This window comes from Pinus tabuliformis, chromosome 4_2, assembly GCF_031772625.1.
Source record: "Pinus tabuliformis cultivar Carrire ecotype Pingquan chromosome 4_2, CPIR1, whole genome shotgun sequence".
Taxonomy (NCBI): Eukaryota; Viridiplantae; Streptophyta; class Pinopsida; order Pinales; family Pinaceae; genus Pinus; species Pinus tabuliformis.
Window position 1 is genome coordinate 1,074,816,110 of NC_142304.1, and position 18,068 is coordinate 1,074,834,177.

The following is an 18,068-nucleotide window of genomic DNA, read 5'->3' on the forward strand; positions in this document are numbered from 1 at the left end:
TGGCACAAAACATATGATATAACCACCTTAAAGTATCTTCAAAGTTATTTGGATATAAATAAGCTACATGTTATAGGCCATCAATTCATTTATTGCTTCTCTCATTCAATGGACTATAGGTACAGCCAAACATGTACCCTTCAGATCTATCTTCGTCAAGAGAGGGAATTTTAGGTAGAGTGGAGTAAAGTTATAAATCTATTACATCTAACAGACAAAGATCAACAAGAGGTGAGAATATCAAAAGAAAATTCCATAGACGCATGGAATTTTTTCTTGCTAAATGGGGGTCTTATTCTTATGATGTTGAGAGCATAAAGGACATTAAGGCACCATTGTGGTACAAACATATTGTGAAACAATCGGTGCCAAAGTACCTTCCTCTAAACAATGATTTTTGTCTCAATGAGATGATATGTCACATTGCTCCATGATCGTTACATGGTTTGGGGCTATTTTCCATAAATGGCATGAGGGTTTATTATGATGGAATAATTGAATTGATGGATTATGTCAGACTGTGCTATAATTACAATGAATGGATGTGCTTGGTCTAATATACATGAGGTATGCATAGATAAGAAGTGGTTGCAAATTATATACAACTAAGAGACAATGATAACAATAAAGGATTGTTAATTTATATTGACGGAAAGGCAAAATCATCGAGGAATATTGCAAGGTTTATAAATAGTACACAACCCAGGATAAAAAATAGGAAACCCAATTGCATATTTTAGGGGTATGAAGGAAATTGTTTATTCATATGCACAATTAGATCAATAGTCGAGGGAGAAGAGTTGTTGGTCAATTGCAACTTGAATTGAATAGTTACAAACATTGTTATTACGAGGGTGGTATTTAACCTCTCTTAATTATTCTTATACATACATTTATCATTCAAAAGAATAATAATCTTATGTAAAAATTTCACACTATTTTCAATTAGATGTGCACTTTTTACCTTCTCGTCCACCTCCTTCTTCCTCATATAGATAAAGTACAACTACTAGTAGCTAAGAGCCTAGGAAGAAGAGGAGGAAGAATTAACCATTGAATAATACAATTAGAAAAATAAGTATCATAAATGTCAAATACTTGTTTCGTTTTTGTTATTTTTAAAAATAAGATGGTGGTGTTATGCTTAGGAAATAACTAGTTCCATGGTGTTTGGATGTGATTTTCGACGACCTGCTATCAAAATTTTATGGTCAAGTTGGTCTTCATCAGATTTATTATATATTTATTAAGACAAAAATTATATTATAATTTAGTGGGGTGAAAAACGCATATAGAGTCAGAAGAGGTAAACAATTAACAATTTCACTTTACATTGAATGTGAAATTGACTTTTTTAAAATAAACGAAATAAATTTTATTTGGTTGAAGTAAGTAGTCGAGGGGACATGATGGTTATCATGATTAGTTATATGAGGAGGAGTTCTTCAATTCTCCCAACCCAATTGTAACAATCAATAATATTGTGGTTAAATCAAACAAATAACTTGTTTGTTTGATTTGAATTAGAGATCAAATTCCTAATATTAAAGATAGGATCAAAATCTTGGGCCAAGAGCTTCAAAGATATGAGCTAGTAATCATATTTTAAAGTTATTTTTTTTATGTCATAAGTTCAATTATGAAAGTTTGTTTTTTAACTTTTACATTATCTAATCGAAAAAGCATTTTATTTCTAGAGAATTTTGGCAAAGACACCACAACATCTAGTGGCCACGAGCCAACATACACCTATGAGGCTATTTGATTCTCCACCTTTGAGTGATCATAGTCTTGATAACCATACTAGGTACACACGACCCATTAGTACACACTCCCCAAGGAAAACACACAACTAGTGTCTGGAGGTGGTGACCGAGGTGACCCTATTGATAACACTATGGGTACACTTCCTGGTTCTTCATGTGTTATCAACATGGGGACAATTCCATGCACATTTTTGTGAATTAAGAAGGAATTCCAATAAAACATCAAAATCCCCAAGTAATTTTTAATGTTTTAACTATTTCATGTTGTCTATCTCAAACATAAATCATCTACACTATTATTTTCAAACTAATTATCATATCCTTTTGCATTTAGGAAACAACTTGTTTTGTAAACACATGAATGAAAATTCACTATATATTTTTGGGCCCATCATACGCACAAGGTGGACTCCCAAAATTCCAACCTAAAGAAAGAGATTATGGACTACCTTGAAGGTCTATTTGGGGTAGACACCTTCAGTAAAAGAAAGGTCACCTCCATAATCAATAATTATGTAAAATATGTACAGGACATGTGTAGGGGTCACTTGGAAAAGAACTCTAGGTATGAGCATCAACCTATGACTCCTCTAAGGGAATGGAAGGCCTTCATCGACAATGCAAGTGAGAAGAAATTGAAAAGGAAGGAAAAACACCACTTGGTGCACCAAGGTAAATTATGTTTTCAATTCAATACTTTTAATTTTCTTTAGTTTTATATAAAATTGCAGTATATAACATACTTTAAACTTTTCATAGGCTCCTTGACTCTTTGAAATCCACCAAGGAAAGGCTTGAGAAATATGGGTAGCACAAGCTAGGGCAGGGAAGCTATTTGAAGTTACAAGCACGAGTTGTAAGTACCCAAACAACTTAGCAATATTATTTTTTATGTCTCCTTCCAACCTTTTGGTAATTGCGCTAGCCACTAACAAAAATGAATACTCTTATGCAATGTAGGGCGATGAGTTTGGAACCAAAGCCACATAGTAAGACCTTTGGCTTGGTTTCAAGTTCGCCTTTCTTGTTATTGTTGATCATTGAATAAGAATGGGGAAAACACAAAGATCTCATTTGAAGGACAGAGTAAATAAACATCAATCCACATTAACCGTTTATTACTTATTATCCATAAATTTAATGTGTTGCTTTGTTTTAAGTAGGGGAGCATCAATATCAACGAGCAATTTGTCGATAGTGGAGTGTAGCCAGAACATGGTTCTCCTGTACAACCCGATGATAGTGGAGTGCAACCCCATGATATTGCTTTAGAAGAGGCCCATGATAGTAATATGGTTGTATATTAGTCATATACTTAATAATTTCATACTTACAAATTTTGTACTTCTATTTTTTTTAATTTATTCATTTATGGTTGCGTACTTATAAATTTTGTGCTTTCAATGGCATATGATGTTGTACATGAGTATCCTCTACCAAAATAGGTTCATAAGACATCCATTCCAATGGTGTCATCTAGTGCACTAGGTAAATAATTACATTGCAAATATTTTTTTTTATTATTGATGAACTACTTCAATGGTATTTCCTTTGAACGAGTTCTTTGAATGGTTGGGTAGCCTCGCCTTTTCTTCATGTAGAAAAAGGATTACAATTAAAAATATTTAAGGGAAAATGGTGAATTAATTATAACTTTTCATGTTTCAACTCTAGAGCATGTCGAGGATGAAGCTAGACAAGAAGAGGAACAAATGTCCACATTCGAAACTACTTTGCCTGCCATTGCTACTCAAGCAAGTAAAGAACACTATAATTCTCTTTTTATTAATGAAATACTTGTAATAATAATAATAATAAAATATCAATTTGAATTTTCTTTCTTCTTGTAGTTGATCATCCACCCCTCTTGTACCATCCTTGATGTCATGAGTACATGACCAAGTTGTCAAGAAGACTTCCATAGGTGATAACAACTAAAGGGGAATAATGAAATAATGTCCTCCTTTCTCAATACATTTCAAAGAAAAAGAAATGATTGTACTAGTTATATTAGAAACATCATGTACCATATTATGAAATCATATTTTAATGATAAAATTTATTGAGATGAAGTATTATTTTTCTATGATTAATGAATGAAAGAATGAATGTTGTATGCTAATGAATGATTGTTATATGTTTCTTTATGAAACATACGACATATATTTCTTTATGAGTTTTTTGTTTTCCTAGCATTTATGCATGAACCTTAATTTGTTGCTTTCAACTATTTTCAAGGATAGATTGGGTAATGGGGAATTAAGACTCGTTAGGGGGTAGGAGGGGCCATAAGAGATTCCAACTCAACTTAGTTGACCTTGTTCAATAGAGAATAAATTAGGAACCTCAATCCAACATAGAAACAACAAAGTCACCGTTGACTTTGTTATTGCTTCGTCAAAAATCGAGGGTGGTTTGATCCAAGATTAGACTGCTCCAATAACTATTCTCAAAACCAAGAGGAGTTCGTTTAGGTATTCATGTACTTAGGTCTCTTTAATTATTATTTAGTCATAAAAAATTGTTAATTTATTTTATTATTTTTCTAATCATTTAAGTGTGAGTTGAATCAATAGAACAATTTTTGGAGGAGATTGCCATTAAAAGCGTTGGTGTTGACTCATAGCAAGCTCTATCTACAACTACAGGTAATTTAATTGAGTTACTTGTCGTACTGTTATTACTATTAGTTTATGTTTTTCTTGCTCTGAAATCTATGTGGTTTGGATAAGTTGTAATTAAATATTGCAATCTTTTTAGTTTTTTCTATAAGTTGAATCTATGTTAAGTCTCAATGATCTACTTTGATTTTTTTTATGGGTATTTCTTATACACTAAATATTTTTATCACGTAAATTATCTATTGGAAGTTTCTAATCATTAAAATGGAATTATGCAATATTCAATGCTAGCCTACATGATTATGAAATTAGATTGATTGTTTAGAATCTGCTTCTGAAAAAACCTAATCTCCATAAGCTTCGATTTAATTTTCTTAGTGGTTTAGTCTGCTTCTTGCCTAAATAGATCCACATTACCTTATCATCTTCACCATCTCCTCATAGTCATTCCTGACCATCTCCATTTCAAATATCATAGTCTAAATTTATATCAAAATGAAATGAGCGTTGGAGCAAAACAAAGAGTGAATACATGCTTGAAAACAAAACTTGATGCTTCAACACTAGTTGAGTCATATTGAAACCAGTAAGTTTCTCCATTGCAAACCTTCTCCTTCTTTTCATTTTTCTCAACATATTTTTGAATATGCCATTGATTTCCTTTGTGAACTTGTAATCAAGTCTTGATAAATATAAATATAGAAAACACCAAAAATTAAATAAATGTAAATATAGAAAAGAACAAAACTTAAATAAATATAAATATAGAAAACAAAAAAAACTTAAATAAATATACTCATTATTTTCACCATTGCAAATAGAACCAACCATGAATACAACCCTAAGACTAAAACAAAGAATGTTGAACCAACTATGGAACTGAAAGGTATTTATTATAAAAGTTGGGTTGAGTAATTTTATGGAGTCTGTATTGAATCTGGAAGCTCAACCTTGCCTATAATGCACTCTCCATTGAAGCTAAATTTTTTGAAAAATATAAATTATTAAAATATAGAAGTATACCCTTATGATATATAAACTTCATACCTACTACATGTTGTGATCAACCTCTAGAGTTCTTTCTTTGAAGCATTAATTTTCTAAAACCCATAGAACGTGTTTTTTTATTCTACTTTACCATGGCAAACATTTTCAATTTGTAAGTAATCATCAATATCTCTTCTAAGGTTGGTAAATGAATTTCTTAAATAGATTCAATACATGTGGTTCAATATAATGTTAATTTTATTTTATGATAATTATAGCTAAAACAAGAAATTAATAATTATTTAATTTGATGGTGTTTCCTAATCTATCATTTGGATATCAGATATCATACTTTCAAACACTAGCACAACCAAGTCTCTAATTTGATTGATATACTTTGGACCATGTGGACAAGGCGAGAGAGGTGAAACATAAAGGAACATTTACTTGTCAAAATAAATGAATCTTCACTTTTCAAGGTGGGAACAAAAAATGTAAAGGTTATACACATAACCAACATTGATTCAAACTAGTGTATATGTGTGTGTGTGTGTGTGTATATATATATATATGGTATCTAAGCTTGTATATTTTCTATCTCTAAATATGGAAGAGGAATTCATGAAAGTGTTGTGCTTGCATGGATGGTTGCTGTGTTTTTTGGTTGCATGTTCCATAAATTCAAGAATGCATTCAAGTTGTTTGGTCTTAATTTCCTTAATGCATCCAATATGATGTGATACATTCACAATTGGTTGGTGATGGCCATATTCATTTTGAATCATATATCCATATTAGTATGGTTGCGGGATAAACACCCACATGATCCAAAGAATTTCAAATGGGATTTTTTATTTTCTAAGTTAAAAGGATGTTGAAAGCTTGTAGGCCTTGTCTTGGGTGTAGAACCTTTTGCACAAGTCATGAAAGCCTTTTCAATGAGTTATCAAGGGTGGGTGGGAGGGTGCAGTGTCATATAATATAGGGGTATATATTGTAACAGTGGACCACTCATAAGACACTAAATGTGGCTTATCTCATGGTTACATGCATCCTCAAACTCACCTCACACTCACTTCTTTTGAGTGATATACCACACTCACACATGCATAATTCCTCCATAATTCAACTATATGGTGTGCATATACTATGCCTTTAGATCCTTTACTTGTTGGTTCAATGGACTAATATGTGGGCTTGTACCACAGTGCTTGTGATGGTAATTCATGGCTTGAATAATAATGCTACTTTATAGCATATTAATTCCAAACTTGTAATTCATATATTGACATAAAAAGGTTTTAACCAGGTATAAAGTCTCAAGACTAGATTTAATATATTATAAAAATAATACAAATGCACATGATCTCTCAAGCTATCAAAGGAAATCTAAATCTCATTATCTAGAAACTCACTATTTACACATGAATATACATAAGGAAACAAAAGTGGCTTGTTCTTCATTAAGCTTAATGATTATTGGGCATTATATTACATAGGATTTCCATTTTCTTTTAATCTTCTATTATGCATGTAAAAACAACTTCAAGTAGAGTTTTTGAATGCATTCAAAGACATGTGATTAAAATATTTTACATTTTCATAATTATAACAACAACTGGCCTTCATCAAGTGATTATAGTTGAGGCCATACAACAAATTCTCATAGTTGGTAGGACCTAAGTGAGATCTATCATTCATCTTAATTTTGATAACTCGCGGCCTAAAAATTCCATTCCAATTTAGGTGAGGAGGCCATAATTAAGGCTCAATTCTCAAGGAACAAAATCCTTATGGTTATTATTTTCAATTGGAAAAAAAGTACTCATATGTATTTTCTAAACTATTTCAACCTATAGAGCTATAATACTTCCCCAATGGACATGGTCTATGCATAATAACAACCCCAAAGCTAGGATAATCTCCCTAGTCATCTTGAAGACAAAAAATTAGAGAACCTCAAGATATTATTATTCCAAATTCATAAGGAAACCTCAATTGTATCGGTATCATAACTTCCCAAAACTAGGAATCTAATAATTGGTCTTATTTGAAAAGGAATTGGTAGTTGAACTAACATTTGGGGGGGTGTCCATAGACTTGCATGTGATGGTTTTCTTGTGATTTACCAAATAAGCACATAAACAACATGTTAAAATCTTCTTTGGCATGTTAAATTGGTTATGAACTAGGATGAGGTGGGGAGAGAGATTAGCCATGCACACTTGTAGAGTGAAAGAACCTTCAAGTTAAGTGACCATGAACTAGTGAGAGAAATAAATTTATGATAGTCTCAATCCATCAATTGAGATACAAGGTTCTATAGGGCCACATTAATTAATAAAACTACTAAAGAAGATGAATGAATCAGAGACCTGGAAGATGACATGTAGAGGATACTTACACTTATTTATTTCTCTTGGTATGTTCTTGGTATTCAACATTCTTTGCACTAAATGAGGACTCCAAACCATAACATTGTGTACATTTCAGTGATCTATATTGATGATATTCTCCAAAATTTCACTTAGATTAAGTATATAATGAATGGCTGAATGTCTATGCAAGCTCGCCCTTTGCTCATTTACTGCCATTTTTTCTATAATTGTTATGTAGTCAAAGGAACATTTATTGTTAGATAGTGAGTCTCTTTCATGTAATAATATTTATCACGTGTTTAGGTTCATTGTTTTATCCCTTACAAAGAAGAAATTGCATTGTATACTCTTTTTTGTAAAGAAAATGTTTGTTAAGTGCATTTGTATTTTTTTTTAATTAAGTTGTGTTTATATTTTTTTTCTTCTGAAACTGAAGTAACTATTTGAAGTGAGTATGTACACAGGTAAAGGTCCTATAGAAGAAGATTGCATCTATAATATGTTTATATAGTAATTTTAGACTGTAGCAGCACTAGGACTCTATGGCTCGAAGCAAAAACATTCCCTCAAAACATCAACTTGATATTTATGCTCAATCCTATACAAAGGTAGGCTTATACTCCTTGTTCATGTGATTGTTTTATAATAACATTCCTTGCATTTCTTATTTATTGTCTACTCATATCAAATTGATAAATACTTGACCATGCATAGGTTATTATGGATACAAAATTCAATTGCCAAGGATTCATTATAATTCCTATTTAGCATGCATATACCTACAATGTTTTATATTGATTTGTTAATCACTTAGACGGGGCATGCAGGAAGTGTGTACATACACTTCAAAATATATAAATTGCTAACAAAGGTAGTTTTCTCCATGTCATTGTGGGGAACTAGTGAAAGGGTGCAGAAAACTCAAAATATTTTAAATGATCGATATATTTTTCCCTTTTATCGTTAAAATTTGATGTTATATTGAAAAAATCACATACATGTCTATCTAGGTCAAGATTTAGTTTGATAATTTCACCATGCCATCGAAAAGAATAGTAGTGAATAGGCACACTGTTGGTCAAGTTTTCATTGATGTCAATATGGCATTTTTGAAGATGGAAAATATTTGCAATACATGCCTTAAACCCTTTCATTATGTTTCCCTAACTACATGACAAAACCCTAAGTACATTGATGTCCTAGATTGGTGATGCATGATCTAAATGCCCATAATACTCTAGAAGATGCCTTACCCCTAACACATTGATGCAAGTCATAATACTTATGATTCCCTTAAGACATGAATGTAAGCCTATGTGTATGAAGCCCTAATCCTGATAAACTTTCTCTAATGTCCATGAAAAACCTTAGATCATTGATGGCAAAGCTTTAAATGAAGATGACCATGAATACATATTTAAAAGGAACCCTAATCTTGTTGATGCCAATGATACCTTTAGAAAAGCACTTATCCTAATCAGCTTGATGATCTATTTCTATAACTAAGAAGCCCTAAAGATTGGATGCCTAAAACTAAAATCCTAATGACTGCCATAAATAAAATAATAATGGCAGTCTCAAAAAAATAATTTTATTGGTGGTAACAATAATTTTATTTTATGGGATTGGCATAGGAGTGTAGAGGATTTTTTCCTCTTTCTAACAAGCTATTACATGCTCCCAAATTCCTTACCGTTGAAGAGAAATCAATTTTTGAAATTAGAATATGTAAAAAATTGTCAAATTGTCCAAGCTGACTTGGGTAAGCTCATAACCCTTGGAAAAAAGATGTGGCCTTTCAGAATATGGAAAAACCACTATAAATATAAACCTAAATTCATACATTAGAGCTCATATTTTTTGGTGGAGACAAGACAAGAGGTAGAGAAGAAACTGCAACCTAGAAAAGCAAGGAAGACAAGTTTGTGGAATTAATCTTGGGTTAAATAGTCTCCCACAAGTTCGAGCTAGGAGCAATGAAGTTGTCGTAGTTTCCGTGTTCAAAGCTATCGTAGTTTTCGTGGTTGAAGTTGTCATAGTTTCCGTGGTCGAAGCTACCGTAGTTGTTGTGGTCAAAGCTTCCTTGGTCACATCTGTCGTAGTTTTGGTGGTTGAAGCTACCATGGTCGAAGTTGTCGCAACTGTCGTAGTTTTCTTGGTCGAAGTTTTGGTATCTACCATATTTTTCGTGGTTGAAGCTACCGTGGTCGAAGCTGTCGTAGTTTTCGTGGTCGAAGTTGTCATATTTTTCGTGGTCGAAGTGTTGATTTATTTGGACAAGTAGAGTTTGTTGAAGTCTTCTCCTGAGAACATAATAGGGCAGAGTTGGAGAAATTTATGAAGCAACATATTGAATATTTGTGGAGTTTATTGAAGATCATGATGCATTGAATCCATAATGAGGTAACCTTGGAGATTTTGTTTGGGTGACATGAAGAGTAGTGGCGATACCTTCTAAGAAGACAAGGTTTTCATTGATTACGTGACGTGGAGACTAAGGGAAGGCATAGCTGAAGATTGACAAGGCTTGTTGAAGAAGACAATGGGAGTCGTGAAGTATAACCAAATACATCTTGACGAAGTAAAGTAAGGGTTGGAGCCCAAGAGTTTGGAGCCTCGAAAAGTCAAGGTTGGTGCCTTGGAGGATAGGGTTGGACCCCTAGAGGATCAGAGTCCTCAAGAAACCAGGTGATCTGAAAATGGGGCTCTTGGGCTTCTTGTCTAGCTTACAAGAACCTCTCCCACTTCCAAATCTTGAATATTCCCAAGTCTTTGATGATTAACCAATGCAGAATTAAGAAATTCTTGAAAATATGGATGTATGCTTGTCGTTGTTTTCAGCTGATTATTTGCTTTAAAATTTGTTGTTTGTGCTGATATGTGAATGTGCTTAACTGATATATTAATGCATATAACAGTGAATAATGCAGCAATAAAAGCAAACACATACGACAACAAATTAATTAGGAGTTCACCCACAACTCTTGGGCTACATCTCCGTGATCTCTAGTTAATTCAACTAGGCTCTTTGGGATTATGGTGTAAGTCTTTTTACAAGTCTTTGACTCAACTCCTGCTGTTATACACAAAAACAGTGGGTTCAGGCACCATTTAATCCCCTGGCTCTTGAAGCTCTGGCTCTTGGCTCTTGGCTCTTGGCTCTAGCTCTTTAGCTCTTGGTACTGGCTCTTGGCTCTGACTCTGGCTCTTTGGCTCTAGTTCGGGCTCTTGGCTCTAGCTTTTGCTTTCTGGCTCTCCGCTCTGATTTCTTTCTCCCTTCTATTAGTTTATATCTCTCTCTAGGATTTTCACTTGAACTCCAAGTGACTCCCTTAGTTGTCTTTCACTTCTGCGCTGCCTCTTTGGCTTCTACGCTACCTCTTTTGCCTTAGCTTCTTGATTTGGCTTGGTTTTCAGAAATAGAAACCCCAAAAACAACTTCAACAACCGACAGTCTTCTTGTTCTGTTGTTCTGTGGCTTTAAAGCCAAAGCTGCGCTGCCTGTTCATTTCAGATTCTCGTCTCTCGGTCTCCCCAACCTTTGTCCTCTTCGAATCTCTCTTCCAAGTGTTATACAATCATTGCTTAACGCTAAAAGGGGAGGTGGCCACCAATTCTGTAACGTAAGGGGCAATCGGCGCTTCTGTAACGATATCAATGCTTCATTGTTGCGTTTCGCTCCCGTCCATTGATCTTTTAGATCTAACGACCCTTGAGCCTCATTTCCTCGTAGACCAATCAAACAGGGCCACATGGCCTAATCTCGACCTACCATGTGTCAGCTGTGGATTGGCCCGTGAGCCTATACTAAAAATCAAAATTTTCAATATAGTTCAAAATTTAATGAAATTGCCTCCTTTTCTAAGGACATTGGGCAATTTTCATTTTACAATAACTCCTTCATCTGAAGTCCGTTTTTGCCCATCCAAATTGCGTTGGATTCAAAATGAAGAGATCTCTGAAATAAGACTATTTCTAAGAGCAGCCTATGATTTTCATTTTCCTCTGATTTACAAAGGATTTATGCCATTTGGCACCTTTTACCTCTTGCATGAAGTCTTTTAAACTTAAAGGTTTATCTAGGATCTATTTTTGAATCACGCCTTCCCACTAAAAGAACTTTTGGTCTCCAAAAGACTGATATACTGATTTGAATAGTAAATGAGAATGAATCACCCTCTTCTTTCAGCCTCCCTACACTTGTCTTTTCATAGTGCCTTTGAACCAAAGTTTCTGACCACTTCCCTTCTCTGGATGGGCTAGTCTTCCTGAGAAGAACTGTCTTCCTCTTTGCCTTCCTACAAAACTTCTACTAAAATGGTCATAGAAGGTAGTTTGAGATTATTTTCCTTAATCATTGATCCAAGGTGGCTAAACAAATTTTAAGTACATATGCTCCACAAAACTTTCATTTGTACCTGTTTGAAAAGCTGCCAACAAAAATTGTTAACAACAACAGGCATGCAAACAACAACTAGATGGACTAAACTCTTGCTTCAACAAAAGAAATAAATTTTCACATCTTTTGAACAGCTCCATGTCTTACATCTACATACAAATGATGGACTAGACAACAAGCCCACAAAACATGCCTTTAAAGAAAATGATCCTTCAAGTCAAGCATGTAGAAAAAGACCATTGGGACTCTTTTTCCAAAAGATGAAACTTCCATCATTATCTCCATTTGGAGACCAAGTTAACTTCTTTCAAGTCAACATGTCAGTACATGCATGTCAAAGCAACCAACCCTGCAAGTTAATTACACATACATGTTCAAAAACAAGGAAATCATCAACATCCCCGTGCTCATGCATCTCATGCTCATGCATGCATTTCATCCTTCAACTTTCACTTAAGCACGTTGTACTTTCAAAGTTGTAATGAAATATAATGTAGATGCATCAATAGACATGCAATCTTAATCAGATAAGAACTCTAACTGTTCCTTACCAATCCCTTTCAAAGGTTCTACCCTTGCCTGCACATCAGCATCAACATGTGAATCATTTTGTGACACATCATTCATGGAATATTCACTTCCATTTCTGCCATCTTCTCTTTCCACTTTCTTCAGATTTGGTGGAAGCATTGTTGGAGTCAGTGTCCAACACTTTGTAGCAAGATGTCCTTGTGTATGGCAATAAGTGCACTACATGTGCATCCTCTTGACAACATGATTTGCCTTGTCCAATGGACCTTTGGCTGCTTGCTTCTTTTCCTTCTTCTGCTTCCTGTATGTGGCCATTCTCTTCCAACATCTAGAAACATTATGGTTATCCAAACCACAAAAAGAACATGAAACTCTCTCCCCATACTTATGTGGAAATTTATCATGCTTTGCAAAATCAAAAGGAATATAATTAGAACCAGATTTATACCTACCTCTTTCACCTTTATTGCCTTCATGATTAGGTGAAGCAAATGAAGAAGTGGCTCCCTTTGGAACACCATCAATCTCTTCAAGGTTGTTAGAGTCTCCCCAACTCTCTGGTTCAAGTGTGTGCTCCTGAACACCTGCATCCTGCAACTGATGTTTCAAGCTATTGTATTCCTCTTGGATACAACCTTCACACTTCTGAGGTAGAGGACATGTAATGAAACTCCTTCTTGGGACTATTTCAATGGCCTTCATAGCAGCTTTGGAATTCTCTCCATAAGGCTATCCATAGCCAAGACCCAAATACTTAGGCCTTTCATAAACCATTATTGGTTCAACAGTACCTTGTGCATGCTTTCCCAAGCCCTTTCCTTCATAGCCCATCTTGGACATTAGATTGAAACCTATGCCTCTAGTTTGTTTTTCAAAAGAACCAATCCAAGCATTCTCAAAGGAATTTGAAGACAAAATAGAATGGCTTAACTATTCTTAAAGATGGTACTTTACTAAGGCTTCTTGGGCAACAAAGAGTTGTGTTTCCAACTCATGCACCCTCTTCAGGTTCATATTTGCAATATGAAGTTGCCTCTCCATTTCCTGCAATTTGTCAGCAAGAAACTGCTTCTCTTCCTTCATGGAATTCAGTTGCTTTCTAAGCATGCTACTCTACCTTCCATCCTCATACATTTCTCTCACCATATCCATCATGATCGAAAATTCTTGCTTCATGTCTTCATCAAAGACTATTGTGAAGAGAGCAGAATTTGAGGACTCACTTGTAGAAGTTGTCATTATGCCAATGAACAAAAAAACTTCAACAAGATAAATAAAGAGCTTATTTTAGCAACCTCTTGCAACAAACCTCTTGTACTCTGGATTGCCTTGAGGTCCTTTGGGATAGAAGAATGCCTTCAACCCTTCTCCTTCTTGTCCTTCCTGGACTGAGCTATCGATAGCTTCCCCTTTACCTCTGCAAACTCAGAAAATAGTCAGTTTGCAAAACAAGCATACAATCAAACTCTTGTTGTTCAAACACCTTTCAGACGAGCAATCTCTACTCTGTTAATCAAGCATTCTGATACAACCTTCTTAAAGGTGTGGTTAATCAAACATAAGCTCTGATACCACCTGATTTGAAAATGGGGCTCTTAGGCTTCTTATCTAGCTTACAAGAACCTCTCCCACTTCCAAAGCTTGAATATTCCCAAGTCTTTAATTTTTAACCAATGCAGAATTAAGAAATGCTTGAAAATATGGGTGTATGCTTGTAGTTGTTTTCAGCTAATTATTTGCTTTAAAATCTGTTGTTTGTGCTGATATGTGAATGTGCTTAACTGATATATTAATGCATATAACAATGAATAATGCAGCAGTAAAAACAAACACATAAGACAATAAATTAATTAGGAGTTCACCCACAACTCTTGGGCTACATCTTCGTGAGCTCTAGTTAATTCAACTAGGCTCGATGGAATTATGGTGTAAGTCTTTTACAAGTCTTTGACTCAACTCCTACTGTTCTACACAAATACAGTGGTTTCAGACACCATTTAATCTCCTGGCTCTTGAAGCTCTGGCTCTTGGCTCTGGCTCTTTAGCTCTTGGTTCTGGCTCTTGGCTTTGACTCTGGCTCTTTGGCTCTGTTTTGGGCTCTTGGCTCTGACTCTGGCTCCTAGCTCTGGCTCTGGCTCTCTGGCTCTTTGCTCTGGCTTCTTTCTGCCTTCTATTAGTTTATAGCTCTCTCTGGGCTTTTCACTTGAACTCCAAGTGACTCCCTTGGCTATCTTTCACTTCTGCGCTGCCTATTTGGCTTCTAAGCTGCCTCTTTTGCCTTAACTTCCTGCTTTTGCTTGGCTTTCGGCAATAGAAACTCCAACAACACCCTCAACAACCAATAGTCTTCTCGTTCTGTTGTTCTGTGGCTTTAAAGCTAAAGTTGTGTTGCCTTTTCATTTCAGATTCTCGTCTCTCAGTCACCCCACCCTCTGTCCACTTCAAATCCCTCTTCCAGGCATTATACAATCATTTCTTAGCACCAAAAGGGGAGGTGGCCACCATTTCCGTAACGTAAGGGGCAATCAGCGCTTGAAATCCTTAGTAACAGTCGTTCTCCGTTTACACAGAGAACGCTGTGAAAACACGGAAAAGTCCACAGAAAACACAGTTTCGGACTTCAAATTTTCATAACTACACCCTATTCTCCCATTGGGTCCACCTATTAGTCGCTTTCGCTTATCGCAATGGCTCTGTCCCTTTGTATTTTGTTAAATAACGAAATATGCGTAAATACATTGAAAAATGGCATTTGGCAGATCTCAAATCTTATGAGATAGTACATATTTTTCCATCGAGTCCAGTTGATCGCATCACATATATATAACATATGTGGCCCCACTCCAATGTGTTGTGCCGACGCGATATTGCAATGCGACAAGTCACAATCGTAGATCGCACAAGTCTGAGGCCTCTTCATATAATAGGGTCTATGCCAACGCCAATTGCAATCTCCGCTTGATCGACCCATCGCACATCGGCAAGTCGCCTAGTCACAGGTCTTGGTCCTTTTTTATTTTGGATTTAAGCGATGCAATATTTCGATGATCACATGCCGCGATGCCTTAAGACCTGAGGTCCCTCCTTTATATAGCCATCCGCTGATGCGATATCAATGCTTCATTGTTGCGGTTCGCTCTCATCCATTGATCTTTTAGATCCAACGACCCTTGAGCATTAATGCCTCATTTCCTCTTAGACCAATCAAACAGGGCCATGTGGCCCAATCCTGGCCTGCCATGTGTCAGCTGTGGATTGGCCCAAGAGCCTATAATAAAAATCAAAAATTTCAATATAGTTCAAAATTTAATGAAATTGCCTCCTTTTCTAAGGACATTGGGAAATTTTCATTTTACAATAACTCCTCATCCGAAGTCCGTTTTCACCCATTCACATTGCGTTGGATTCAGAATGAAGAGATATCTAAAGAGACTATTTCTAAGAGCAACCTGCCATTTTCATTTTCCTTTGATTTACAAAGGATTTGTGCCATTTGGCACCTTTTACCTCTTACATGAAGTCTTTTAGACTTAGAGGTTTATCCAGGATCCATTTTTGAATCACCAGGTTGGAGCCTGAACTAGATATAGTGTTTGTGCCTCAAAATTAATTAGGTTGGAGCCTTGGAAGTCCAAGTCGGTGCTTGGCAAATACAGGTTGGAGCCTGGGAGATTGAAGATTTGTATCTTCATATCGGGTTGGAGCCCTAATATTTTACTTGATTTATTGTAAAGAAAAAAATTAATAAAAACATTTATTCTTTTTGTTCATTTTTTTTTCTAAATATATGTGATCTAACTGGTAAAAGTAACATTTGAAAAGAAATATTGATTCACCCCCCCCAGTATTTCCAACAATTCGTATCGAAGTCAATACCTTCACTCAAAGCCTAACAACTTGAAGCTTGATCCTTAGAACACAAATGACAAAGCCATGGAAGAAAACCTCCAATCCTCCTAAAGATGTCTCTTCCTCAACCATGAAAACTGAAGACAATCAAATTGAGAAAGTTCTAGTGTTCAATGAAAATTTGATGTATGCAAGGTAAGAATGAGAAATTTCTTAATGGCTTAAGGCATTTAATTATGGGAATCAATGATTATTGATAGTAAGATGGATGGTGAATCCATGGAGTAAAATACAAGAGAAATGAAGACAATTTTGAATGGGCTATCAAATTTTAACAAAGGCCAATTTGGAAAAATTTTCCTCAACAAAAGATATATGGGACAAACTTCATGACCTTGACTCAAAAGGAGCATTGACCATGACCTCTAGTCAAGAAGATGATGGAAAACAAGAAGGAAATCCAAAACCCATGAAGGACGCTGAAAATAAGAATGATGACATCAAAGCCAAAGAATACCTAGAAGAAGAATAAAGTAAAGAAGACTTTGAAGAATATCTCCTAACTCAACTTATAGCTTCCATGGAGTAAATTAACAGCTTGAAAAAGGAAAATGAGGAACTTAAGAAGAAAGTGAAAGATGGTGACCAAGACAAGACAAGGAAGTAAGTTGACCTTTTCAAGCTTCAAGTACAAGAAAGGGATGAGGAGCTCACCAAACTTAAGAAGGAATTTCATCAAAACAAAAGAAAGAATCATGAAGAAGTCATATCCATGACAAATCAATTGGATAAGGCAAAGAAAAGGGAAGAAAGCTTGTCAAGCCACCTTGAATAAAGACTCAAGAACTTGAACAAACTTGAAGCATAGATTGGTCAATTCAAGGAAGAGGTCTCCTCTCTTAGATATCAACTAGAAGAAGCAAGGAATCAAGCACAAGGAGCTAAGAAGGTGATGGAAGCTTTGGCATTCTAGAGTACAAGTTGATGAAGCAGAAAAGGAGAGAAACACCATGATGTGCCAACTAGAAGAAAAGGATGATGACATCACCAAGTTAAGATTAGAAATCACTTCTCTTAAGGCGCAATCATGTGAAGCAACCAAGATGAAGGAATAAATGGAGATCGTTCTATCAAATATGGATGAAGAATGCAAGAAAATGAAAGAAGAAATTGTCTTTCTTAAAAAGGAAGCTGACTTGCTGAATAAGAACTGGAAAAGTTCTCAAACCCTAGATGACATCCTAATTCATCAAATGTCTCCCCTTGATAAACCAGATCTTGGCTATGCAGGTGAATCCTCAAGCAAGAATGATAATGCTTCAAACAATGAGGATGTGAGGAAGCTAGAAAGAAATGTTGATGCTCCCAGTTTGAACAAAGGCAAGGAGAAGAGTCAAGACAACTTTGGAAGAAATCCTACTCCAAGGAGACTTTCAAATGGTGTCAAGAATAAAAAAGGCAATGAATATCATCAAAGAATCCCAAGGCAAAAAGTCCTTAAAATTACATCAAGGAAATCTTCATCTTCGATGTACCA